Consider the following 26,925-nt stretch of genomic DNA (forward strand, 5'->3'; position numbering starts at 1 on the left):
AAAGGTCATTTGGTCATTTGCCATGAAAAATATCCTTAAACAATCTATTTCTATCTATTATTTATATAACCACATAATATTTCAGTTTAATGTACTGTAATTCACACTTCAGTGAGCTGATATCTGATAAATTACATAAATTATCCTCACATCAATCAGAAAGTTTTACAAACTTAGGGAAACCATCTTCTACTTTCATGCACACAGCTTGATGTCCAAATCAGACATCATGTACATTTTATTCAGGAGTTGAGACTTACATTAAAGACTATTTGCCAAGGATCAAGATGTAAAATATAACTGTCTCATATTTCAATTTAATTTTATTTTCATGGCTGATAGAGATCATACATGATTGTCACTCACACCAGGAAGTTTGACACGCTTAGTGAAAGCTGTCTGCCATTTCCTTTTTATTAAGACCAAAATCGTAGTGAAGTCCAAATCAAATGTCAAATGTTATGCTTTTATTCAGAAATGTAGACTTCCTTCAAGGCCATTCACTAGGGACAAATTTCAACAGCATCTTCCTCCATTATCAGAGTAAAAATTACAGCTGTGGATGCCAGACACTGGACTTGATGAACCAGATGAACCATCTGCGCCCACCAATCCTCTTCCCTCAACTAGTTAAGTGTGACTCTACATGATCTGTGCTGTTTCCAGCTGTGATTGGATAAAAGCACTGATGTGTATGAGGATAGCACAGCAGCTCTCTGGCAGCATCTTTCTACTCAGCTACATCTCATTCTCCATCTCCCAGGCTGGCAAAAATTGAGGTTTGTGAAGGTCATTATCAAGAAGTGCTGCCTTATTACAGTCAGTGACCTTTACCCCAGGCCTCTGGCACTTGTCTCTCTCTGATTTAATGTGGAAACTTGCCATGTGTATCTGGGTGTGTTGGTGTATGTGTGGCCCAAAAAGAAAATCTCTTAGCTATCCCCCCCCCCCCCCCCCCCGCTCTTTATCACTAGATCCTCTAGTCACTGCCTGTCTGAGTTCATCATGTTTTCAAGGGCTAAAGAAAGAGATCAGCAAAGAGATGACACAATCTGAGAAGTAAAAATGTACAAATGGATAGCAGAAATGAGAAGTATTACACACTGACATGATCATATACAGTGGTGCTTGAAATTTTGTGAACCCTTTAGAATTTTCTATATTTCTGCATAAATATGACCTAAAACATCATCAGATTTTCACACAAGTCCGAAAAGTAGATAAAGAGAACACAGGCAAACAAATGAGACAAAAAATATTATACTTGGCCATTTATTTATTGAGGAAAATGATCCAATATTACATATCTGTGAGTGGCAAAAGTATGTGAACCTCTAGGATTAGCAGTTAATTTGAAGGTGAAATTAGAGTCAGGTGTTTTCAATCAACGGGATGGCAATCAGGTGTGAGTGGGCACCCTGTTTTATTTAAAAGAACAGGGATCTATCAAAGTCTGATCTTCACAATACATGTTTGTGGAAGGGTATCATAGCATGAGTAAAGAAGATTTCTCAGGACTTCAGAAAAAGTGTTGTTGATGTTCTTCAGGCTGGAAAAGGTTACAAAACCATCTCTAAAGAGTTTGGACTCCACCAATCTACACTCAGACAGATTGTGTACAAATGGAGGAAATTCAAGACCATTGTTACCCTCCCCAGAAGTGGTCGACCAACAAAGATCACTCCAAGAGCAAGGCATGTAATACTCGGCGAGATCACAAAGGACCCCAGGGTAACTTCTAAGCAACTGAAGGCCTCTCTCCCATTGGCTAATGTTAATGTTCATGAGTCCACCATCAGGAGAACACTGAACAACAATGGTGTGCATGACAGGGTTGCAAGGAGAAAGCCACTGCTCTCCAAAAAGAACAATGCTGCTTGTCTGCAGTTTGCTAAAGATCACATGAACAAGCCAGCTGGCTACTGGAAAAAATGTTTTATGGATGGATGAGACCAAAATAGAACTTTTTGGTTTAAATGAGAAGCATTATGTTTGGAGAAAGGAAAACACTGCATTCAAGCAAAAGAACCTTATCCCATCTGTGAAACATGGTGGTGGTAGTAGTATCATGGTTTGGGCCTGTTTTACTGCCTCTGGGCCAGGACAGCTTGCCATCATTGATGGAACAATGAATTCTGAATTATACCAGCAAATTCTAAAGGAAAATGCCAGGACATCTGTTTGTGAAGATTTTCAGTCATCCAGGTCATAGTAACTGTGGGTGGTGAAAGAGAGCAACTGGACTTGCTTGAAGATTCTTGAAGACGTTTCACCTCTCATCCAAAAGGCTTCTTCAGTTCTGTCTGACTAGTAGGGAGTATCAGGTATTTATCCTCTCATGGATGAAAAGCTCATCTAAGGTGTAGTTAAGTCATCCTGTTGGTGTGGGTCACTGGGGGCTGGATGTGAATGGCCTCAAGAGTCGTTAGGGTGATCAATGGATTGCCCGTTAAGGTGATCAATGGAATGCTGACTCTCTCTGTCATTCTCTCTGTCTGACAGAGAGAATCAGCATTCCATTGATTACCTTAACGGGCAATCCATTGATCACCCTAACGACTCTCGAGGCCGTTCACATCCAGCCCCCAGTGACCCACACCAACAGGATGACTTAACGACACCTTAGATGAGCTTTTCATCCATGAAAGGATAAATACATGATACTCCCTACTAGTCAGACAGAACTGAAGAAGCCTTTCGGATGAGAGGTGAAACGTCTTCAAGAATCTTCAAGCAAGTCCAGTTGCTCTCTTTCACCACCCACAGGACATCTTTTCATGAACTGAATCTCAAGAGAAGGTGGGTCATGCAGCAAGACAACGACCCTAAACACACAAGTCATTCTACAAAAGAATGGTCAAAGAAGAATAAAGTTATTGTTTTGGAATGGCCAAGTCAAAGTCCTGACCTTAATCCAATTGAAATGTTGTGGAAGGACCTGAAGCAAGCAGTTCATGTGAGGAAACCCATCAACATCCCAGAGTTGAAGCTGTTCTGAATGGAGGAATGGGCTAAAATTCCTCCAAGCTGGTGTGCAGGACTGATCAACAGTTACCAGAAATGTTTAGTTGCAGTTATTGCTGCACAAGGGGGTCACACCCATACTGAAAGCAAAGGTTCACATACTTGTGCCACTCACAGGTATGTAATACTGGATCCTTTTCCCCAATAAATAAATGACCAAGTATAATATTTTGTCTCATTTGTTTAACTGGGTTCTCTTTATCTACTTTTAAGACTTGTGTGAAAATATGATGATGTTTAAGCTCATATTTATGCATAAATATAGAAAATTCTAAAGGGTTCACAAACTTTTAAGCACCACTGTAGTTTTCTACTAGTGAGCATCATGATTCATTTTGGTTATTCATTTCATCCAGAGGAATCAAACTCTGTGAATTTTGAATAATTTCAGTCACCAGTCAAACAGTACAATATTGTTGAAACATTGTTGAGGCTATAGTCCCATGGTTCCACAATATTATTTTGCCTAGTCCAAGGATTTTTGTGAGTTCATGATTACTTTGTGCATAAAAGGCTGCATCTTTTTCTAGTGAGTAAAAGCAAAACTCTGGATGTGTGACTCAGGTGTTGACAGTGTGTGTTTCAAAGAGATTAAGTTCAATTTGCAGGCAAGGCCACTGAGAAGAGGAAACAAAATAAAGGGAGAATCACAACCGAAGCCTCCCCCCCACACACACACCCTGTGGCCTTCCTTGCTCTGAAAAGGCCCTATGGATTTATCTGGCCTTGAAAATGGGTTTTGGATGATGCATTATCCAAGACTGTATTTAAAACATCCATCCAAAAAAAAAAGGGGGACTCACAGGCAATATTGTACCTTTTATCTGCTCTTCAGTACTTTTTGTGAGAGGGACATAAGGAGAGGACAGATAACATGGAGAGAAGTGTGCTCTATCAGGCTTTTTGCCTTCCAAATCTTAAAAGTTTAGGAAAGATGCTAAAGTGCACTGTCCTGCTTAAGTGCATACATTTCATATTGTCACTTATCTCATCTTCCCTCAGCATTGTATGCATACAGTACCTTAAAGGTAGACTGTCTTTCAGATTTTTCAAATGTAGGTCATAAAAAGAATTTTCCCTGACACCCAAGTATTTTTGTTTAGTGGACCGAGAGCTATTGAATTTGAATCACAGACTTCCAATTTTATTAGTTTTTTTTTCTTAATTGAACAATTAATGAATTTAGGGCCACATGGCCTTAAATGCTCCATTATTTTTGCCTGCTTCAATATGACCCAATTCAAGATACAGTACTACGTCATGCATCATGTGGTAGGCTTTCCCCATTCACGCAAGGCATTGTAGGATATAAATTTGAAACAGGAGAGAAAAATGGAGGACATGAGTGTGCAAATTAAACATGGAAGACAGACTACAGTAAAGGAAAGCAAGAAGAAAAGACCATATGTTATGAAGGAAAGGAAATGCAGGACCAGAGTAATAAATATTGGCAGTCAGCAATCACCTCGGTGTGATCAGCCGTTTGTTTAGTGAAAAAACGATGTAACTGTCAGTGCATGGTCAAAGGTAAACCTGCGCATGCGCATATGGACTTCCTCCATCTGTTTGACTGCGCGAAACAGGCAATTTCATGCACATGATTTGCTAGGGAATCCCCTCAAATTAAATAACTTCCCAGCCACAGAATAGCCTGATATTTTGTGAGATATTAAAGAAATAAACATATATCCAATGAAAAAATTTCAGAGGGAACTAAATTTCACTGATTTTATGAAATCGAAAGGCAGTTTCACTTTAAAGACATTACTTGATCGTTTTAACACCTGCACTTGGCCTGAAAATTTCTGCAAATGTCAAAAAATTATATTTTGAATCTTGTATTTTAAGAAAAATAAGGACATGCACATCAAAAGGACTGATTAGTTGAAGCACAGTGTGAAACTATGGTTGTATGACTGAGCAGGTTGATCATTGTTGTTATAGTCTTGTCATGACCTTATCTGTGACCTGATGGGCACAGCCTATAAAAGGTCCCCACTATGGCATACTTGTCCTCTGGATATTCCTATTCATGTTACAGTGGTGCTTGAAAGTTTGTGAACCCTTTAGAATTTTCTATATTTCTGCATAAATATGACCTAAAACATCATCAGATTTTCACACAAGTCCGAAAAGTAGATAAAGAGAACACAGGCAAACAAATGAGACAAAAAATATTATACTTGGCCATTTATTTATTGAGGAAAATGATCCAATATTGCATATCTGTGAGTGGCAAAAGTATGTGAACCTCTAGGATTAGCAGTTAATTTGAAGGTGAAATTAGAGTCAGGTGTTTTCAATAAATGGGATGACAATCAAGTGTGAGTGGGCACCCTGTTTTATTTAAAGAACAGGGATCAATCAAAGTCTGATCTTCACAACACATGTTTGTGGAAGTGTATCATGACATGAACAAAGGAGATTTCTGAGGACCTCAGAAAAAAAGCATTGTTGATGCTCATCAGGCTGGAAAAGGTTACAAAACCATCTCTAAAGAGTTTGGACTCCACCAATCCACAGTCAGACAGATTATGTACAAATGGAGGAAATTCAAGACCATTTTTACCCTCCCCAGGAGTGGTCGACCAACAAAGATCACTCCAAGAGCAAGGATACTCACAGATATGTAATATTGGATAATTTTCCTCAATAAATAAATGACCAAGTATAATATTTTTGTCTCATTTGTTTAACTGGTTTCTCTTTATCTACTTTTAGATAAAGAGGATGGCATGGTGGTGTAGTGGTTAGCACGGTCGCCTCACAGCAAGAAAGTTCCGGGTTCGAACCCAGCAGCCGGCGAGGGCCTTTCTGTGTGGAGTTTGCATATTCTCCCTGTGTCTGTGTGGGTTTCCTCTGGGTGCTCCGGTTTCCCCCACAATCCAAAGACATGCAGTTAGGTTGACGTGGGGCGGCCTTGGGCTGAGGTGCCCTTGAGCAAGGTACCTGACCCCTGACTGCTCCCCGGGCGCTCTGGTGTGGCTTCCCCCTGCTCTGAGTGTGTGCGCATGTGTTCACTGCTTCAGATGGGTTAAATGCAGAGGATGAATTTCACTGTGCTTGAAGTGTGCATGTGATGAATAAAGGTTTCTTCTTCTTCTTTTAGGACTTGTGTGAAAATCTGATAATGTTTTAGGTCATATTCATGCAGAAATATAGAAAATTCTAAAGGGTTCACAAACTTTCAAGCACCACTGTAACTCAAGTGAGTTGCACTATATTGCCAAAAGTATTTGCTCACCTGCCTTGACTCATGAGCTTAAGTGACATCCCATTCCTAATCCATAGGGTTCAATATGACGTCGGTCCACCCTTTGCAGCTAGAACAGCTTCAGCTCTATTGGGAAGGCTGTCCACAAGGTTTAGGAGTGTGTTTATGGGAATTTCTGACCATTCTTCCAGAAGCGCATTTGTGAGGTCACACACTGATGTTGGACGAGAAGGCCTGGCTCTTGGTCTCAGCTCTAATTCATCCCAAAGGTGTTCTGTCGGGTTGAGGTCAGGACTCTGTGCAGGCCAGTCAAGTTCATCCACACCAGACTCTGTCATCCATGTCTTTATGGACATTGCTTTGTGCACTGGTACACAGTCATGTTGGAAGAGGAAGGGGCCAGCTCCAAACTGTAAAAACAGTCTGCATGCCTAGGTGCTTGATTTTATACACCTGTGGCCATGGAAGTGATTGGAACACCTGATTCTGATAATTTGGATGGGTGAGCAAATACTTTTGGCAATATAGTGTATGTGTCCTGGTGTTTCTCCCCTGATTCTTACAAACATAGTTACATATGTAATGGTCATGTTCTATTTCCATTCTACAGTGGTGCTTGAAAGTTTGTGAACCCTTCACAGAATTTTCTATATTTCTGCATAAATATGACCTAAAACATCAGATTTTCACACAAGTCATAAAAGTAGATAAAGAGAACCCAGTTAAACAAATGAGACAAAAAATATTATATTTGGTCGTTTATTTATTGGGAAAAATGATCCAATATTACATATCTGGGAATGGCAAAAGTATGTGAACCTTTGCTTTCAGTATCTGGTGTGACCCCCTTGCGTAGGAGTAATTGCAACTAAACATTTCTGGTAACTGTTAATCAGTTCTGCACACTGGCTTGGAGGAATTTTAGCCCATTCCTCTGTGCAGAACAGCTTCAAATCTGGGATGTTGGTGAGTTTGCTCACATGAACTGCTCGCTTCACGTCCTTTCACAACATTTCAATTGGATTAAGGTCAGGAATTTGACTTGGCCATTCCAAAACAATACCTTTATTCTTCTTTGACCATTCTTTGGTAGAATGAGTTGTGTGCTTAGGGTCATTGTCTTGCTGCATGACCCACCTTCTCTTGAGATTCAGTTCATGGACAGATGTCCTGATATTTTCCTTTAGAATTCACTGGTATAATTCAGAATTCATTGTCCCATCAATGATAGCAAGCCATCCTGGCCCAGATGCAGCAAAATAGGCCCAAACCATGATACTACCACCACCATGCTTCACAGATGGGATAAGGTTCTTATGCTGGAATGCAGTGTTTTCCTTTCTCCAAACATAACGCTTCTCATCTCATCTCATCTCATTATCTCTAGCTGCTTTATCCTTCTACTGGGTTGCAGGCAAGCTGGAGCCTATCCCAGCTGACTACGGGCGAAAGGCGGGGCACACCCTGGACAAGTCGCCAGGTCATCACAGGGCTGACACATAGACACAGACAACCATTCACACTCACATTCACACCTACGGTCAATTTAGACTCACCAGTTAACCTAACCTGCATGTCTTTGGACTGTGGGGGAAACCGGAGCACCCGGAGGAAACCCACGCGGACACGGGGAGAACATGCAAACTCCACTCAGAAAGGCCCTCGCCGGCCATGGGGCTCAAACCCAGGACCTTCTTGCTGTGAGGCGACAGCGCTAACCACTACACCACCGTGCCGCCCATCATAACGCTTCTCATTTAAACCAAAAAAAGTTCTATTTTGGTCTCATCCATACACAAAACATTTTTCCAATAGCCTTCTGGCTTGTCCATGTGATCTTTAACAAACTGCAGACAAGCAGCAATGGTGTTTTTGGAGAGCAGTGGCTTTCTCCTTGCAACCCTGCCATGCACACTATTGTTGTTCAGTGTTCTCTTGATGGTGGACTCATGAACATTAACATTAGCCAATGTGAGAGAGGCCTTCATTTGCTTAGAAGTTACTCTGTGGTCCTTTGTGACCTCGCCGACTACTACATGCCTTGCTCTTGGAGTGATCTTTGTTGGCCAACCACTCCTGGGGAGGGTAACAATGGTCTTGAATTTCCCCAATTTGTACCCAATCTATCTGACTGTGGATTGGTGGAGTCCAAACTCTTTAGAGATGGCTTTGTAACCTTTTCCAGCCTGATGAGCATCAACAACACTTTTTCTGAGGTTCTCAGAAATCCCCCTTGTTCGTGCCATGATACACTTCCACAAACATGTGTTGTGAAGATCAGACTTTAATAGATCCCTGTTCTGTAAATAAAACAGGGTGCCCACTCACACCTGATTGTCATCCCATTGATTGAAAACACCTGACTCTAATTTCACCTTCAAATTATCTGTTAATCCTAGAGGTTCACATACCTTTGCCACTCAGATATGTAATATTGGATTACTTTCCTCAATAAATAAATGACCAAGTATAATATTTTTGTCTCATTTGTTTAACTGGTTTCTCTTTATCTACTTTTAGGACTTGTGTGAAAATCTCATGATGTTTTAGGTCATATTTATTCATAAAAATAGAAAATTCTAAAGGGTTCACAAACTTTCAAGCACCACTGTATCTGGATTATTGTGGTGGTGATTTCCTTTGGTATTCATGGAGGGTGTATTTCAAAGTCATCATTAGGGTTTGTAACATGTCCTGGCAGCATACCTTGCAGACAGCACTCATAAATTGTGATTGCTTTCATTCGTAAAGTAAGGCATAATCACTCAAAGTGTTACAGTGTCTTGAAAAAGTATTCATCCTCTTTGGTGTTTGTTAATTTTTGTCACATTACAAGCTGGAAGTAAAATGGATTTTTGGTGGCTTAGCACCATTTCATTTACACAATATGCCTACCACTTTAAAGGTGCAAATTGTTTTATTTTTTAATTGAAACACAAACAATAATTAAAATTAAAAAAAGAAATCTTGAGATTGTTGTCTGTGTCAGCCCTGTGATGACCTGGCGACTTGTCCAGGGTGTACCCCGCCTTTCACCCGTAGTCAGCTGGGATAGGCTCCAGCTTACCTGCGACCCTGTAGAACAGGATAAAGCAGCTAGAGATAATGAGATGAGATGAGAAATCTTGCATGTGCATAGGCATTCATCCCCCAAAATCAATACTTTGTAGAGCCAGCTTTGCTGCAATTACATATGCAGGTCTCTTGGCTTATATCTCTATTAGCTTAGCACATCTAGCCACTTGGATTTTTGCCTATTCCTCAAGGTAAAACTGCTCCAATGCCTTCAAGTTAGATAGGTTGCATTGGTGTACAGCAGGCTTCAAGTTATGCCACAAAATCTCAGTTGGATTGAGGTCTGGGCTTTGGAGAGGCCATTCCAAGACATTTAAATGTTTCCCTTTAAACCATTCCAGTGTAGCTCTAGCAGTATGTTTAGGGTCATTGTCCTGCTGGAACATGAACCTCATCCCAGTCTCAAACCAGCCGACGTAAACCGGTTTTCCTCTAGAATTGCCCTGTATTTAGTGCCATCCATCTTTCCTTCATTCTGGGTTTGAGTCCAGTGTCCTATGGGGGCCTTTCTGTGTTGAGTTTGCATGTTCTCCCCATGTCTGCCTGGGCTTCCTCCAGGTGCTCCAGTTTCCTCCCACAGTCCAAAGTCGTGGATTAGTTTGATTGGCTACTCTAAATTGCCCGGAGGTGTGTGAGGGTTTGGGCCCCTTTGATGTGTTTTAATCATCCAAGAGATTTCAGGGAAGCTGATTGATCGCTTCCTGGATCACCAACCCTCAACTGTGAGGACTTCAACAGACAGACAGACAGACAGATCTTTCCTTCAGTCCTGACCAGCTTTCCTGTCCCTGCAAATGAAAAACGTTCCTACAGCATGATGCTGCCACCCCCATGCTTCACTGTAAGAATGGTGTTCTCAGGGTGATGGGAAGTGTTGGATTTGCACCACACATGGCTTTTCCCATGACAGCCAAAAAGTTCAATTTTTGTCTCATTTGATCAGAGAATTTTCTTCCATATTTTTGGGGTGTGTGCCACATGTTGTTGGGCAAACTCCAAACGTGTTTTCTTATTTTTTACTTTAAGCAATGGCTTTTGCCTGGCCACTCTTCCATAAATCCCTGCTCTGTGGAGTGTATGGCTTAAAGTGGTCCTATGGACAGATACTCCCATCTTCACTGTGGATCTTTGCAGCTCCTTCAGTGTTATCTTTGGTGTCATTGTTGCATCTCTGATTAATGCCCTCCTTGCCTGGTCTGTGAGTTTTGGTGGGTGGCTGTTTCTTGTCAGGTTTGCACTGGTGCCATATTATTTCCATTTTGCTATAATGGATTTAATGGTGCTCCATGGGATATTCAAAGTTTAGGATTTTTTTTAATAACCCAACTCTGATCTATACTTCTCCACAACTTTGTCTCTGACCTGCTTGGAGTGCTGCTTGGTGCTCCATGTTGCTTGCATAGTAGTGTTGCAGAGTCAGGGTCCTTCCAGAACAGGTTGAGTTATACCAGTGGTTCTCAACCGGGGGGGCGCGCCCCCCTGGTGGGGCGCAGAGGTACTCCAGGGGGGTCGCGAGTAGGCTTCATGTATGGAGGAAAAAAAAAATCTGGGGCTAACAGGCTATAGTAGCTAAGCAGATGCAACACATTTACCCATGTCAAAATGCAGGACATTGGACTATTACATACAAATCAATACTATTATAAAATCTATCAACAATCTATCATAAAATCTTGTGTGTGTGGCCGCATCAGTCGGGGGAACTGTGATATGTTCCCAAGCCTTGCAGACTTTATCAGTAATGCAGGCACTTCCCACGATTTCTCATTTGTCTTTCAAGCAGCGTCAGAGCACCTGTCGGTAATGAGAAAACAGTTTGCGGCATACTTCACAGAGGATTATCGCTCTTTTGCGTGGGTTCGAGATCCATTTGTGTGTACTGCTGACGAACTTCCAGTTGACATGCAGGAACAGCTTATTGAGCTGAAGAGTGACAGTAGACTTAAGGCAGTCTTCACCTCATGCCCTCTTTCGACATTCTGGGCAGCATTGATGCAGGAGTACCCGCAACTGTGTGACGTAGCCTTGAAACTGCTCATCCCATTCGCATCGACCTACTTGTGTGAGGCAGGATTTTCAAAAATGACTGCACTCAAAACGAAATATCGCAATCGTGCGCAAATTGAGGATGACTTGAGACTGTGCTTGTCAAACATTTCGCCAAGAATCGAGGATCTTTGTAAGGCAAAGCAGGCTCAGGTCTCGCATTAACGCAAATGCAGATCACAAAGGCACAGTAAAAAGTAAAACCTAAATTCACGCCTGGTCCCAATTCCCAATGATATCAATAGCCAGCTAATGATAAGCCTAATAAAATACCTAATAAAAACACTAATAATAATAATAATAATAATAATAATGATGCCTATTAATAATAATAGCATAATAATAATAATAATAATAATAATAATAATATCAACAACCAACAACAGCAATAATAATAATAATAATAATAATAAATAATAATAATAATAATAATAATAATAATAATAGGCCTAATAATAATAATAATGCCTGAAAGAACATAAGTCTTGTACTACTGCCAACAGCTTAGTAATGATAATAGGCAATAATAATAATAATAATAATAATAATAATAATAATAATAATAATAATAAAAATAATAATAATGCCCGAAAGCAGATTAGAAATGTGGTGCTACTGCCAATTATAACAATAGCCTAATAATGATAATAGGCCTATGTATTTCTATGGAATGGATAATGCTACTACTGCTGCTACTGCTACTACTACTACTAATAATAATAATAATAAAAATAATGATGATAATAATAATAATAATAATAATAATAATAATAATAATAATAATAATCTAGCCCAGGGCTATCTATCTATCTATCTATCTATCTATCTATCTATCTATCTATCTATCTATCTGTCAATATAAGGTGCTGTAGGTCGGGTGGCGTCACTGCGGGTGAGTGTGTTGGGGGGGGATGGGGGCGGGGCGAGAAGAGGGGCCCCCAACTGCAATGAACCAGCTTTGGTGGGGCCCAGGTTGCAAAAGGTTGAGAACCCCTGAGTTATACAGACATCATGCGACAGATCATGTGACACTTTGATTGCAAACAAGTGGATCTTAATCAACTAATTATGTGACTTATGAAGTTCAGACTTGCTCTTATTTAGAGGTTTCCTATGAAAGGGGATGAATATGTATGCACACTCCATATTTTTTCCATCTTAATTATTGTTTACTTACTTGTTTACTTAGGCCCTTCACCCCTTATGGAGCATAAGCCATCGATGAATCTCTGCCATCTGACTCTGCTCTGGGTACTCTTCCCCACTTCCAACCAGCTGGTCCCCTGTTTTCTCAGCTCCTCATCAGTGTCATGCCTCCAGGTGTTTCTGGGCTGTCCTCTCTTTCTTCTACCCTGGGGGTTCCAGGTCAGTGCCTGACAGGTGATGCTGGATACTGGTTTCCAAAAGGTATGTCCAATCCAGCCCCACTTTCTTCTCAGAATCTGCTTGGTGACTGGTTCTTGTTCTGTCCATTGCCACAATTCTTCGTTGCTGATTCTGTCAGGCCACCTGATATTGAAGATTCTTCATAGACAAATATTTATAAATGTTTGTATCTTTTCCTGTGATGCCTTGGTCATTCTCCATGTCCCTGAGCCATAGAATATGACTGACTTGATGTTAGAGTTGAAGATAGACATTTTTGTGGCTGTGTGGATTTCCTTTGAGGCCCACATGTTCTTTAATATGACAGATGCTGCTCTTGCCTTGCCAAGCCTGGCTATGATGTCTCAGGCTGTGCCCCCCCGCCAGTCAACCACACTTCCTAGGTACACAAAGGACTCGACTTCTTTGATTGACTCCCCACCTGCAGTGACTGGAGTGTTTGCAGTGGTGTTGATCTTCATGTGCTCCATTCTTTTTCCTGTTGATCTTAAGCTCTGTTCTTATTGATGTTGTATTGAGGTGGGTAGTTTTGTCTTGCATCTGGTTGTGGTTGTGTGACAGGAGTGCCAGGTCATCAGTACAGTCTAGATCATCCAGTTGTGTCCAAAGTGTCCACTGTATTCTGTTTTTCCTTCCTGCTGTAGTGGTCGTCATGATCCAGTCGATCAAGGAGGAAAAGGAAGGGTGACAGTAGACACCCTTGTGGCACTCCAGTCTTTACCTCAAAGCTATCTGACAACTGTCCTGCAAGAGCTACTTTGAATGTCATGTCTTTGTAGGTGCACTGGATAATGGAGATGAGCTTCTTGGGTACCCCATGGTGTCTCAATAGTCTCCACAGTGTACAGTGGTGCTTGAAAGTTTGTGAACCCTTTAGAATTTTCTATATTTCTGCATAAATATGAGCTAAAACATCATCAGATTTTCACACAAGTCCTAAAAGTAGATAAAGAGAACCCAGTTAAACAAATGAGACAAAAATATTATACTTGGTCATTTATTTATTGAGGAAAATGATCCAATATTACATATCTGTGAGTGGCAAAAGTATGTGAACCTCTAGGATTAGCAGTTCATTTGAAGGTGAAATTAGAGTCAGGTGTTTTCCATCAATGGGATGACAATCAGGTGTGAGTGGGCACCCTGTTTTATTTAAAGAACAGGGATCTATCAAAGTCTGATCTTCACAACACATGTTTGTGGAGGTGTATCATGGCATGAACAAAGGAGATTTCTGAGGACCTCAGAGAAAGCGTTGTTGGTGCTCACCAGGCTGGAAAAGGTTACAAAACCATCTCTAAAGAGTTTGGACTCCACCAATCCACAGTCAGACAGATTCTGTACAAATGGAGGAGATTCAAGACCATTGTTACCCTCCCTAGGAGTGGTTGACCAACAAAGATCACTCCAAGAGCAAGGCGTGTAATAGTCGGCGAGGTCACAAAGGACCCCAGGGTAACTTCTAAGCAACTGAAGGCCTCTCTCACATTGGCTAATGTTAATATTTGTGAGTCCACCATCAGGAGAACACTGAACAACAATGGTGTGCATGGCAGGGTTGCAAGGAGAAAGCCAGTACTCTCCAAAAAGAACATTGCTGCTTGTCTGCAGTTTGCTAAAGATCACGTGGACAAGCCAGAAGGCTACTGGAAAAATTTTGTGGACGGATGAGAACAAAATAGAACTTTTTGGTTTAAATGAGAAGCGTTATGTTTGGAGAAAGAAAAACACTGCATTCCAGCATAAGAACCTTATCCCATCTGTGAAACATGGTGGTGGTAGTGTCATGGTTTGGGCCTGTTTTGCTGCATCTGGGCCAGGACGGCTTGCCATCATTGATGGAACAATGAATTCTGAATTATACCAGCAAATTCTAAAGGAAAATGTCAGGACATCTGTCCATGACCTGAATCTCAAGAGAAGGTGGGTCATGCAGCAAGACAACAACCCTAAGCACACAAGTCGTTCTCCTAAAGAATGGTTAAAGAAGAATAAAGTTAATGTTTTGGAATGGCCAAGTCAAAGTCCTGACCTTAATCCGATGGAAATGTTCTGGAAGGACCTGAAGTGAGCAGTTCATGTGAGGAAACCCACCAACATCCCAGAGTTGAAGCTGTTCTGTACGGAGGAATGAGCTAAAATTCCTCCAAGCCGGTGTGCAGGACTGATCAACAGTTACCGCAAACGTTTAGTTGCAGTTATTGCTGCACAAGGGGGTCAGACCAGCTACTGAAAGCAAAGGTTCACATACTTTTGCCACTCACAGATATGTAATATTGGATCATTTTCCTCAGTAAATAAATGACCAAGTATAATATTTTTGTCTCATTTGTTTAACTGGGTTCTCTTTATCTACTTTTAGGACTTGTGTGAAAATCTGATGATGTTTTAGGTCATATTTATGCAGAAATATAGAAAATTCTAAATTTTTCACAAACTTTCAAGCACCACTGTATCTCTGTCAACACTGTCGAATGCCTTCTCATGTCAATTAAGTTAATGTAGAGGGGAGAGTTCCATTCTAATGATTGCTCCACTATAATGCATATGGTGGCCATCTGGTCAGCACAGGATCTGTTCTGGCAGAAGCCTGCTTGCTGGTCTCGAAGCTTGGTGTCAACTGCCTCTTCCATCCTTTCCAACAGAGCTCTGTTGAGGACTTTACCCGGCACTGAAAGGAGCATAAACCCTTGGTAGTTACTGCAGTCCCTGTGGTCCCCTTTCTTTGGTAGTTTCCCTCCATTCAGCCAGGACTTGTTCCTCCTCCCTGATCTTGCTGAAGAGGCTGTAGAGCATATTGATGGCCATCCCTACATCAGCTTTGATGGCTTCTGCTGGGATCTCATCTGGTCCTGCTGCCTACCCATCCTTTAGAGACATGATGGCACAGTTGATTTGTAGTTCTGTCTCTGCTGGTGGGAAGCTCAGAGGTACTTGTGGGGCTGGTCAGTTTAGCAGCTCTCTGAAGTGCTCTGCCCATCTTTTCTGCTGATCTTCAGTTGTTGTGAGTGGGTTTCCATCTTTGTCCTTTACCGGTTTGTCAGTCTGTTGGAACTTGCCTGCCAGCTTTTTTTGTCACCAAGTATAGGTCCCTGAGGTTTCCCTGTTCTGCAGCTACAGTGGTGCTTGAAAGTTTGTGAACCCTTTAGAATTTTCTATATTTCTGCATAAATATGACCTAAAACATCATCAGATTTTCACACAAGTCCGAAAAGTAGATAAAGAGAACCCAGTTAAACAAATGAGACAAAAATATTATACTCGGTCATTTATTTATTGAGGCAAGTAATCCAATATTGCATATCTGTGAGTGGCAAAAGTATGTGAACCTCTAAGATTAGTAGTTAATTTGAAGGTGAAATTCGAGTCAGGTGTTTTCAATCAATGGGATGACAATCAGGTGTGAGTGGGCACCCTGTTTTATTTAAAGAACAGGGATCAATCAATGTTTGATCTTCACAATACATGTTTGTAGAAGTGTATCATGGCTTGAACAAAGGAGATTTCTGAGGACCTCAGAAACAGTGTTGTTGATGCTCATCAGGCTGGAAAAGGTTACAAAACCATCTCTAAAGAGTTTGGACTCCACCAATCCACAGTCTGACAGATTGTGTACAAATGGAGGAAATTCAAGAACACTGTTACCCTCCCTAGGAGTGGTCAACCAACAAAGATCACTCCAAGAGAGAGGCATGTAATAGTCAGCCAGGTCACAAAGAACCCCAGAGTAACTTCTAAGCAAATGAAAGCCTCTCTCACATTGGCTAATGTTAATGTTCATGAGTCCACCATCAGGAGAACACTGAATAACAATGGTGTGCATGGCAGGGTTGCAAGGAGAAAGCCACTGCTCTCCAAAAAGAGCATTGCTGCTCTTCTGCAGTTTGCTAAAGATCACATGGACAAGCCAGAAGGCTTTTGGAAAAATGCTTTGTGGACAGATGAGACCAAAATAGAACTTTTTGGTTTAAATGAGAAGCATTATGTTTGGAGAAAGGAAAACACTGCATTCCAGCATAAGAACCTTATCCCATCTGTGAAACATGGTGGTGGTAGTATCATGGTTTGGACCTGTTTTACTGCATCTGGGCCAGGATGCCTTGCCATCATTGATGGAACAATGAATTCTGAATTTTACTAGTGAATTCTAAAGGAAAATATCAGGACATCTGTCCATGAACTGAATCTCAAGAGACGGTGGGTCATGCAGCAAGACAACGACCCTAAGCACACAAGTCGTTCTACCAAAGAATGGTTAAAGAATAATAAAGTTAATGTTTTGGAATGGCCAAGTCAAATTCCTGACCTTAACCCAATTGAAATGTTGTGGAAGGACCTGAAGCGAGCAGTTCATGTGAGGAAACCCACCAACATCCCAGAGTTGAAGCTGTTCTGTATAGAGGAATAGACTAAAATTCCTCCAAGCCAGTGTGCAGGACTGATTAACAGTTACTTGAAACATTTATTTGCATGTATTGCTGCACAAGGGGGTCACACCAGATACTGAAAGCAAAGGTTCACATACTTTTGCCACTCACAGATATATAATATTGGATCATTTTCCTCAATAAATAAATGACCAAGTATAATATTTTTGTCTCATTTTTTTAACTGGGTTCTCTTTATCTACTTTTAGGACTTGTGTGAAAATCTCATGATGTTTTAGGTCCTATTTATGCAGACATATAGAAAATTCTAAAGGGTTCGCAAACTTTCAAGCATCACTGTATCCCTGCCTGTTTAGCCAGGTTGTCGATGTAGTCTTTCTTGTCCTTCTTGATGTTCTTTTTCACCTCTTTGTCAGCAGCAGTATATTCTTTCTGTGCTTTTGCCTTGGTTGATCTTGTCCAACTCATATTAAGCATGGCCTTCTCCTTCCTTGTTTCCAGTTTCTCTTGGGTGTCGTGGGAGAGCCACTCCTTGTGTTGTGTTTTCTTCCTACCCAAGACCTCTTCACAGGTGTCAAGCCAGATTTTCTTGGTTTGTTGCCATTGGTTCTCTGTGTCTATTTCCTTATCTCCAAAGAGCTCTTGCAACAGTTGGAACCTGTTTGAAAGGCTGAGTTGGAAGGATATCTGAACATCTCTGTTCCTGAGCAGGCCCACATTGAATCTTCGATGAGCCCTGGTGGTAGTGGTGTGTTTCTTCAGCCTCAATCTTCCTGATATCATGAGTAGATTGTGGTCTGATGGCACATCAGCACCTCTTATCACACTTACACCCTGCCACGATCACCTAAACTTCTGACTGATGCAGACATGGTCAGTCTGGTTCTCTGTGACATGGTCTGGAGATCTCCACGTGGCCTTGTGTATCTTCTTGTGGGGATAGATGCTGCCTCCTATCACCAGCTGGTTCAAGGAGCACAGGTCTGCCAAATGCTCACCATTCCCAATCATCTGTCCAAGTCCTTGTGTCCCCATGACTTCCTCATAACCTGTATTGTCTGATCCTCTTTTGGCATTGAAGCCACCCATGAGGATTGTGATGTCTTTTTCTCTTTTCCTGTCCAGCACCACTTGTAGTTCCATCCATCCATCCATCCATCCATCCATCCATCCATCCATCCATCCATCCATCCATCCATTATCTGTAGCTGCTTATCCTGTTTTACAGGGTCTCAGGCAAGCTGGAGCCTATCCTAGCTGACTATGGGCAAGAGGCAGGGTATACCCTGGACAAGTCGCCAGGTTATTGCAGGCACCACTTGTAGTTAATAGTATAAATCATCTTTCCTCTAATAATAATATCTTATTATTATTATTATATATTAATAATATCTTATTATTATTATCTCATCTTTCCAATAATAATAATGGGCGGCATGGTGGTGTAGTGGTTAGCGCTGTCGCCTCACAGCAAGAAGGTCCGGGTTCAAGCCCCGTGGCCAATGAGGGCCTTTCTGTGTGGAGTTTGCATGTTCTCCCCATGTCTGTGTGGGTTTTCTCCAGGTGCTACGGTTTCCTCCACAGTCCAAAGACATGCAGGTTAGGTTAACTGGCGACTCTAAATTGACCATAGGTGTGAATGTGAGTGTGAATGGTTGTCTGTGTCTATGTATCAGCCCTGTGATGACCTGGCGACTTGTCCAGGGTGTACCCTGCCTTTCACCCATAGTCAGCTGGGATAGGCTCCAGCTTGCCTGCGACCCTGTAGAACAGGATAAAGTGGCTAGAGATAATGAGATGAGATAATAATAATAATAATAATAATTCCAGCTTGTAATGCAACAGAACAAACAGCAAGGGGGATAATAAGAATCACTCAAGTCCTGATTCTGTATACCGTCGAGAATAATAATCAAACTTACCACAGAGCATATGGACTGTGATGAACCACCACTCATTGATGCTCCATGTTGCTTCTTTTGAAACTAACTGCATTCAAGTATGCCGGCACATTGCTTCCTGTATGCAGTGGCCTAATCTGTTTTTTTGTGCTTTATGATGCTCCCAAAAGCACATAAACAGCTGGTCAGCAACTCTACTGCTGAAGGTCACTCCCACATGTCACCTGAAAGGCCCCAATTCTTAACTAGTTTTTAATTATGGTTAAAACATAGTTTAAACTATGGTTTTATTCCCTCTAGGTTGGATTATTGTAATGCCTTACTGTCTGGAAATTCAAATAAGTGCATAAACAAGCTCCAGTTTGCTCAAAATTCAGCAGCAGTAGTCCATACTAGAACTAGAAGATATGATCACATCACTCCAATTTTATCCACACTGCACTGGCTCCCAATCAAATTTTGCATTGATTATAAAATACTACTATTGACCTAGAAATTACTGAATGGTCTCAGGCCACAGCACCTGAGCAAACTTCTGGTTCTTTGTGACCTGCCATGCCTACAACCCCAATTCCAAAAAAGTTGGGACGTTGTGTAAGCTGTAAATAAAAACAGAATGCGATAATTTGCAAATCATGGAAATCCTTTATTTAACTGAAAATAGTACAAAGACAACATATCAGATGTTGGAACTGAGAAATGTTATTGTTTTGTGAAAAATATATGCTTATTTTGAATTTAATGCTAGCAACACATTTAAAAAAAATTGGGACAGGGGCATGTTTACCACTGTGTTGTATCACCTCTACTTTTCACAACACTCTGTAAATATTTGGGAACTGAGGAGACCAACTGCTGTAGTTTTGAAAGACAAATGTCCCATTCTTCCCTGATATACAGTTTCAGTTGCTCAAGTTTGGGGTTTCCTTTGTCGTATTTTGCACTTCATATTGTGCCAAATGTTTTAAATGGGAGAGAGATCTGGACTGCAGGCAGGCCAGTTTAGCACCTGGACTCTTTTTTACTATGGAGACATGCAGTTTTAATATGTGCAGAAAACAGTTTGGCATTGTCTTGCTGAAAGAAGGAAGTCCTTCCCCAAAAAAGATTTTGTCTGAATGGCAGCATATTGCTTTGAAATATGTATATATAATTCAGCATTAATGAAACCTTCCCAGATGTACAAGCTACCCATGTCATGTGCACTAATGCACCTTCATACTCTCACAGATGTTGGCTTTTCAACTGTGCACTGATAACAAGCCAGATGGTCCCTCTCCTCTTTAGCCTGGAGGACATGATGTCGAGGATTTCTAAAAATAATTTCTAATTTTGATTCGTCAGACCTTGGGACAATTTTCCACTTCACCTCAGTCCATCTGTAGCAGTTCGTATGGCTGGAGCACAGAAAGATGGCAGGCCAGGAATAAGTTCCACAAAGAAACTTTTTATTTTACTTAACTTAGCTTTTCAGCTTTTACTCACTCACTCACACTATCACACACTCTACACACACACATGCGTTGTGGTTGGGAGGGAGCTTCCTTCCTCTGCTCTCTCTCTCTCCTTATATAGGGCGCGGTCACTGGGGAAGACACACAAACACAGATTAACCAACATCAGGTGCAGTGATTCTGCCACTTGCCTTCCCTGACTCTGCCCTCTGGTCACAGACCGATGCTTGACCACGCCCCCGCTGCCACATACCCCCACCGCCCGACTCAGGCTGGGCAGCCGTCCAGACTACAGCCGACTCCCCCCCCCCCCCCCCTTGATGGGAGAGGAAGTCCGCCACAACCAGATGCGCCCCCGGCCTGTGGACCACCTTGAAATTAAAGGGCTGGAGTGCCAGATACCAATGGGTGATCTGTGCGTTGGCATCCTTCATGCGGTGGAGCCACTGGAGGGGCGCGTGGTCTGAACAGAGGGTGAAAGAGTGCCCCAGGAGGTAGTAGCGGAGGGCGAGGACCGCCCACTTGATCGCCAGGCACTCCTTTTCGATGGTGCTGTAGCGGCCCTCACACACCGACAGCTTCCTGCTTATGTACAGGACGGGGCGGTCCTCCCCCTCCACCTCCTGGGACAGAACGGCCCCCAGCCCTCCATCCGATGCATCCGTCTGCAACGTAAAGGGGAGAGAAAAGTCAGGGGAGTGTAACAGTGGCCCCCCGCACAGTGCAGCCTTCACCTCAGAGAAAGCTCGCTGGCATTGCTCCGTCCACTGGACCGGATCTGGTGCCCCCTTTTTAGTGAGATCAGTCAGCGGGCTGGTGACATCCGAATAATTGGGTATAAACCTATGATAGTAGCCAGCCAGCCCCAGGAACTGTCTCACCCCCTTTTTGGTCTTGGGCCTCAGGTAGGCCGCAATTGCTGCTGTCTTGTTAATTTGGGGATGCACCTGCCCATTGCTCAAGTGGAAGCCCAGATACAGTACTTCCACCCGGCCAATCGCACACTTCTTTGGGTTGGCTGTGAGACCCGCCCGCCTCAGCGACCTAAGGACGGCCCTCAGGTGTTGTAGGTGCCACAGCCATTCATTACTATAAATAATGATATCGTCTAGGTACGCGGCCACATAGGTGGCGTGGGGGCGGAGGACCCTATCCATCAGCCGCTGGAACGTAGCGGGTGCCCCAAACAGCCCAAAAGGAAGTGTGACTGTGGCAGCGGGGGCATGGTCAAGTGCCGGTCTGTGACAGGAGGGCGGAGTCAGGGAAGGTGAGTGGCAGAATCACTACACCTGAGAGCAATTAACCTGTGTTTGTGTCTTCCCAGTGACCGCGCCCTACTTAAGGAGGGAGAGCGAGAGCAGAGGAGCTCTGGCTGAACCAGGCGCTGAGTGTGTGTGTGTATATGTATCTGAAAAGTGCATACATAATTGTTAGACTGAAAAGTGGGGCAAATAAACATGCTGTCAAACCTGATCTCTGTCCTGCCATCCTCTGTGCTCCACCCACGAACGCTGAACCATTACAGTGGTGCCGAAACCCGGGACCTGGAGCACAGCAGCCTCACAGCCCCATGGAGTCCTCCCCGTTTGCTGAACTGATCCACGCCCTCGCCACGGCCCAGCAAAGCCAGCACCAGGCGCTACTCACCCTCCGAAAGGAGCAAGAAGAGCGGTTCAAGGCCCTGGTGTTGGCCCAACAAGAAGATCGCCAGGCGTTCCGGCACCTCCTTGCGTCGGCAGGGCCCACCAGCGCTCCTACTGTGGGCCCGTCTCCCCTCACCGTCACCAAGATGGGCGCGCAGGACGTCCCCGAGGCGTTCATCACGCTCTTTGAGCAAGTTGCCAAAGCCTCGGGGTGGCCGATGGAGCAGCGGGCGGTGCGCCTCCTCCCCCTGCTCACGGGAGAAGCACAGCTGGCCGCGCTACAGCTCCCCGCCGACCGCCGGCTGGTCTACGCGGACCTCCAACGGGCCGTCCTCCAGCACGTAGGGCGCACTCCAGAACAGCAGCGCCAGCGCTTCCGCGCGCTGTGCTTGGAGGAAGTCGGCCGGCCGTTCGCGTTTGGCCAGCAGCTCCGGGACGCCTGCTGGCGGTGGCTGAGGGCCAACAACCGCGACGCCGAAGGAATCCTCGACCAGGTGGCGCTGGAACAGTTCGTCGCTCACTTGCCAGCAGGAACTGCGGAGAGGGTCCGGTGCCACCGCCCGGCGTCGCTGGATCGAGCAGTCGAGCTGGCGGAGGACCATTTGGCGGCTGTCCCGGCGGCAGGACAGCAGATGGCATCTTCTCTTCTCTCCTCTTCTCTCTCTCTCTCTCTCTCTCTCCCCCTCCTCCTGTGTCCCGTCCTCGCCCCATTCCCCCTCCGCGGAGGCGGGGGCCGGCACCCCCCAGCCGGCCTGCCGCACCCGCGGTGCGCTCCCGTTTCTCCCTTCTGTGTCTGTCTCTCCCCCACCTCAGGTGAGTGAGCCCCAGATCACCGATGCAGACGGAAAGCCCGGGCCGGTTTGCTGGCGCTGCGGGGAGCCGGGCCACCTTCAACAGCAGTGCACGGCAATGGAAGTGGGCGTGGTGGTTCGGATCCCCGACGTGCCAGAGGCCGCCCTTGATCGGGCCAGAGCGTATCGCATACCGGTGAGTATCCAAGGGGCTACATATCAGGCGTTGGTGGATTCTGGTTGTAATCAGACCTCAATTCGCCAAAGCCTGGTTCAAAACGAGGCATTGGGGGGAGCACAAGGGGTGAAGGTGTTGTGTGTGCACGGGGATGTTCCCAGCTACCCTTTGGTGTCGGTCCACATTATTTTCAGAGGGGAAAAATTTATAGTGAAGGCGGCGGTTAATCCCCGCCTTACCCACTCTCTAATTTTGGGGACTGATTGGCCGGGGTTTCAGGGTTTAATGACACGCCTAGTAGAGAGGGGGAGGTCCCGGTGTCGCTTTGGGGGGAGCAGCTGTCACAGAGCCGTCTACGTTATCTCCACATCAGAGTGAGGAGCCGCCGGCTCCTCCTCTCTCTATTGGGGAATCCCTCGCGGATTTCCCATTAGAGCAGTCGTGAGACGAGACTCTGCGGCATGCGTTTGACCAAGTGAGAGTAATCGATGGTCAAACGCTCCAGCCGAACGCCACCCCGTCCTTCCCCTACTTCACGATTATGAAGGATAGATTATACCGAGTGATGCAGGACACTCAAACTAAAGAGTGAGTCATGCAGCTTTTAATTCCGAAGAGCCGCCAGGAATTGGTATTCCAGGCGGCTCACTTTAATCCCATGGCTGGACACTTGGGGCAGGATAAAACACTAGCCCGAATAATGGCCCGATTCTATTGGCCGGGGATTCGCGGCGATGTCCGTAGGTGGTGTACGGCATGCCGCGAATGCCAGGTAGTAAACCCAGCGGCCATTCCAAAAGCGCCTTTGCGCCCTCTACCGTTAATCGAAATCCCATTTGAGAGAATTGGGATGGATCTCGTCGGGCCATTAGATCGGTCAGCACGAGGGTACCGCTTTATATTAGTTCTGGTGGACTATGCAACGCGATACCCGGAAGCAGTGCCTCTGCGCAATATCTCAGCATGCAGTATTGCAGAGGCACTCTTCCGCGTCATCTCCTGAGTTGGAATCCCGAAAGAGATTCTGACTGATCAAGGCACTACGTTTATGTCACGAACACTGCACGAACTGTATGGGTTTTTGGGGATTAAGCCGATCCGCACCAGCGTGTATCACCCACAAACGGACGGTTTAGTGGAACGATTCAACCGCACCCTCAAAAATATTATTAAGAAATTCATAAGTGAGGACGCATGTAATTGGGATAAGTGGCTCGAACCCTTGCTGTTCTCAGTGCGAGAGGTCCCCCAAGCCTCCACGGGGTTCTCCCCGTTTGAATTATTATATGGGCGTAAGCTGCACGGCATCCTGGACGTGCTGTGGGAAAATTGGGAGGAGGGACCTTCACAGAGTAAGAACGAAATTCAGTACGTTATGGACCTGCGCGCAAAACTCCACACGCTCACCCACCTAACTCAGGAGAATTTGCGGCAGGCCCAGGAACGGCAAGCCCACCTGTACAACAAGGGTACGCGCCTTAGAGAGTTCACACCGGGAGATAAGGTACTCGTACTGTTGCCCACGTCGAGCTCCAAATTGATCTCCAAGTGGCAAGGACCCTTTGAGGTCACACGGCGAGTCGGGGACGTCGACTATGAGGTGAGGCGAACGGACAGGGGTGGGGCGCTACAGATTTACCACCTCAATCTGCTTAAACTCTGGAATGAGGAGGTCCCCATGGCATTGGTGTCGGTGGTTCCGGAGAAGGCGGAGCTGGGGCCGGAGGTTCAAAAGGGGACATTGGCATCACGTACCTCTCCGGTCCCCTGTGGAGACCACCTCTCCCCGACCCAACTCAGAGGTTGCCCAGTTGCAGGCCGAGTTTTCGGATGTGTTCTCGCCCCTGCCCGGTCGCACTAACCTCATAGAGCACCACATCAAGATGCCCCCGGGGGTGGTAGTGTGTAGCCGCCCTTACAGGCTACCCGAACACAAAAAAAAGGTGGTTCGGGAAGAACTTCAGACCATGCTTGAAATGGGCATCGTCGAGGAGTCCCACAGTGACTGGAGCAGCCAGGTGGTCTTGGTACCCAAGGCCGATGGGTCGGTCCGGTTTTGTGTGGACTATAGGAAAGTCAACGCGGTGTCTAAATTTGACGCGTACCCAATGCCTCGTATTGATGAGCTGCTCGATCGACTAGGCATGGCTCGTTTTTATTCGACACTGGATTTGACGAAGGGATATTGGCAGATCCCCTTGACTCCACTATCCCGAGAAAAAACGGCCTTTTCCACACCGTTTGGGTTACACCAATTCGTCACACTTCCGTTTGGGCTGTTTGGGGCGCCCGCTATGTTTCAGCGGCTGATGGATCGGGTCCTCCGCCCCCACGCCACCTATGCGGCCGCCTATCTGGATGACATCATCATATATAGTAATGACTGGCCGAGGCACTTGGAACACCGAAGGGCCGTCCTTAGGTCGCTGAGGCGGGCGGGTCTCACAGCCAACCCAAAGAAGTGTGCGATTGGGCGGGTGGAAGTACGGTATCTGGGCTTCCACTTGGGCAATGGGCAGGTGCATCCCCAAATTAATAAGACTGCAGCGATTGTGGCCTGCCCGAGGTCCAAGACCAAAAAGGGGGTGAGACAGTTCCTGGGGCTGGCTGGCTATTATTGTAGGTTTATACCTAATTATTCGGACGTCACCAGCCCGGTGACTGATCTCACTAAAAAGGGGGCAACAGATCTGGTCCAGTGGATGGAGCAATGCCAGCGGGCTTTTTCAGAGGTAAAGGCTGCACTGTGTGGGGGGCCACTTCTACACTCCCCTGACTTTTCTCTCCCCTTTATGTTGCAGACCGATGCGTTGGACAGAGGGCTGGGGGCGGTTTTGTCCCAGGAGGTGGAGGGGGAGGACCGCCCCGTCCTGTATATAAGCAGGAAGCTGTCGGTGCATGAGGGGCGCTACAGCACCATAGAGAAAGAGTGTCTGGCCATCAAGTGGGCGGTCCTCGCCCTCCGGTACTACCTGCTGGGTCGCCCTTTCACCCTCTGTTCGGACCACGCGCCCCTCCAGTGGCTCCACCGCATGAAAGATGCCAACGCGCGGATCACCCATTGGTATCTGACACTCCAACCCATTAATTTCAAGGTGGTCCACAGGCCGGGAGCGCAGATGGTCGTGGCAGACTTTCTCTCCCGCCAAGGGGAGGGGGAGTCGGCTGCATGCCGGACGGCCGCCCGGCCTGAGTCGGGCGGTGGGGGTATGTGGCAGCAGGGGCGTGGTCAAGCGCCGGTCTGTGACAGGAGGGCGGAGTCAGGGAAGGTGAGTGGCTGAATCACTACACCTGAGAGCAATTAACCTGTGTTTGTGTATTCCCAGTGACCGCGCCCTACTTAAGGAGGGAGAGCGAGAGCAGAGGAGCTCTGGCTGAACCAGGCGCTGAGTGTGTGTGTGTATATGTATCTGAAAAGTGCATACATAATTGTTAGACTGAAAAGTGGGGCAAATAAACGTGCTGTCAAACCTGATCTCTGTCCTGCCGTCCTCTGTGCTCCACCCACGAACGCTGAACCGTTACAGTGACAAACTGGTGTAAGCCGAACGGTGTGGAAGAGGCTGTTTTTTCCTCGGGATAATGGAGTCAATGGGATCTGCCAATAACCCTTTGTCAAATCCAGTGTCGAGTAAAAGCGAGCCGGGCCTAGTCGATCGAGCAACTCATCAATACGAGGCATTGGGTACGCGTCAAATTTAGACACCGTGTTGACTTTTCTATAGTCTACACATAACCAGACCAACCCGTCGGCCTTGGGTACCAAGACCACCTGGCTGCTCCAGTCACTGTGGGACTCCTCGACGATGCCCATTTCGAGCATGG

Source organism: Neoarius graeffei, chromosome 6, assembly GCF_027579695.1.
Source record: "Neoarius graeffei isolate fNeoGra1 chromosome 6, fNeoGra1.pri, whole genome shotgun sequence".
Taxonomy (NCBI): Eukaryota; Metazoa; Chordata; class Actinopteri; order Siluriformes; family Ariidae; genus Neoarius; species Neoarius graeffei.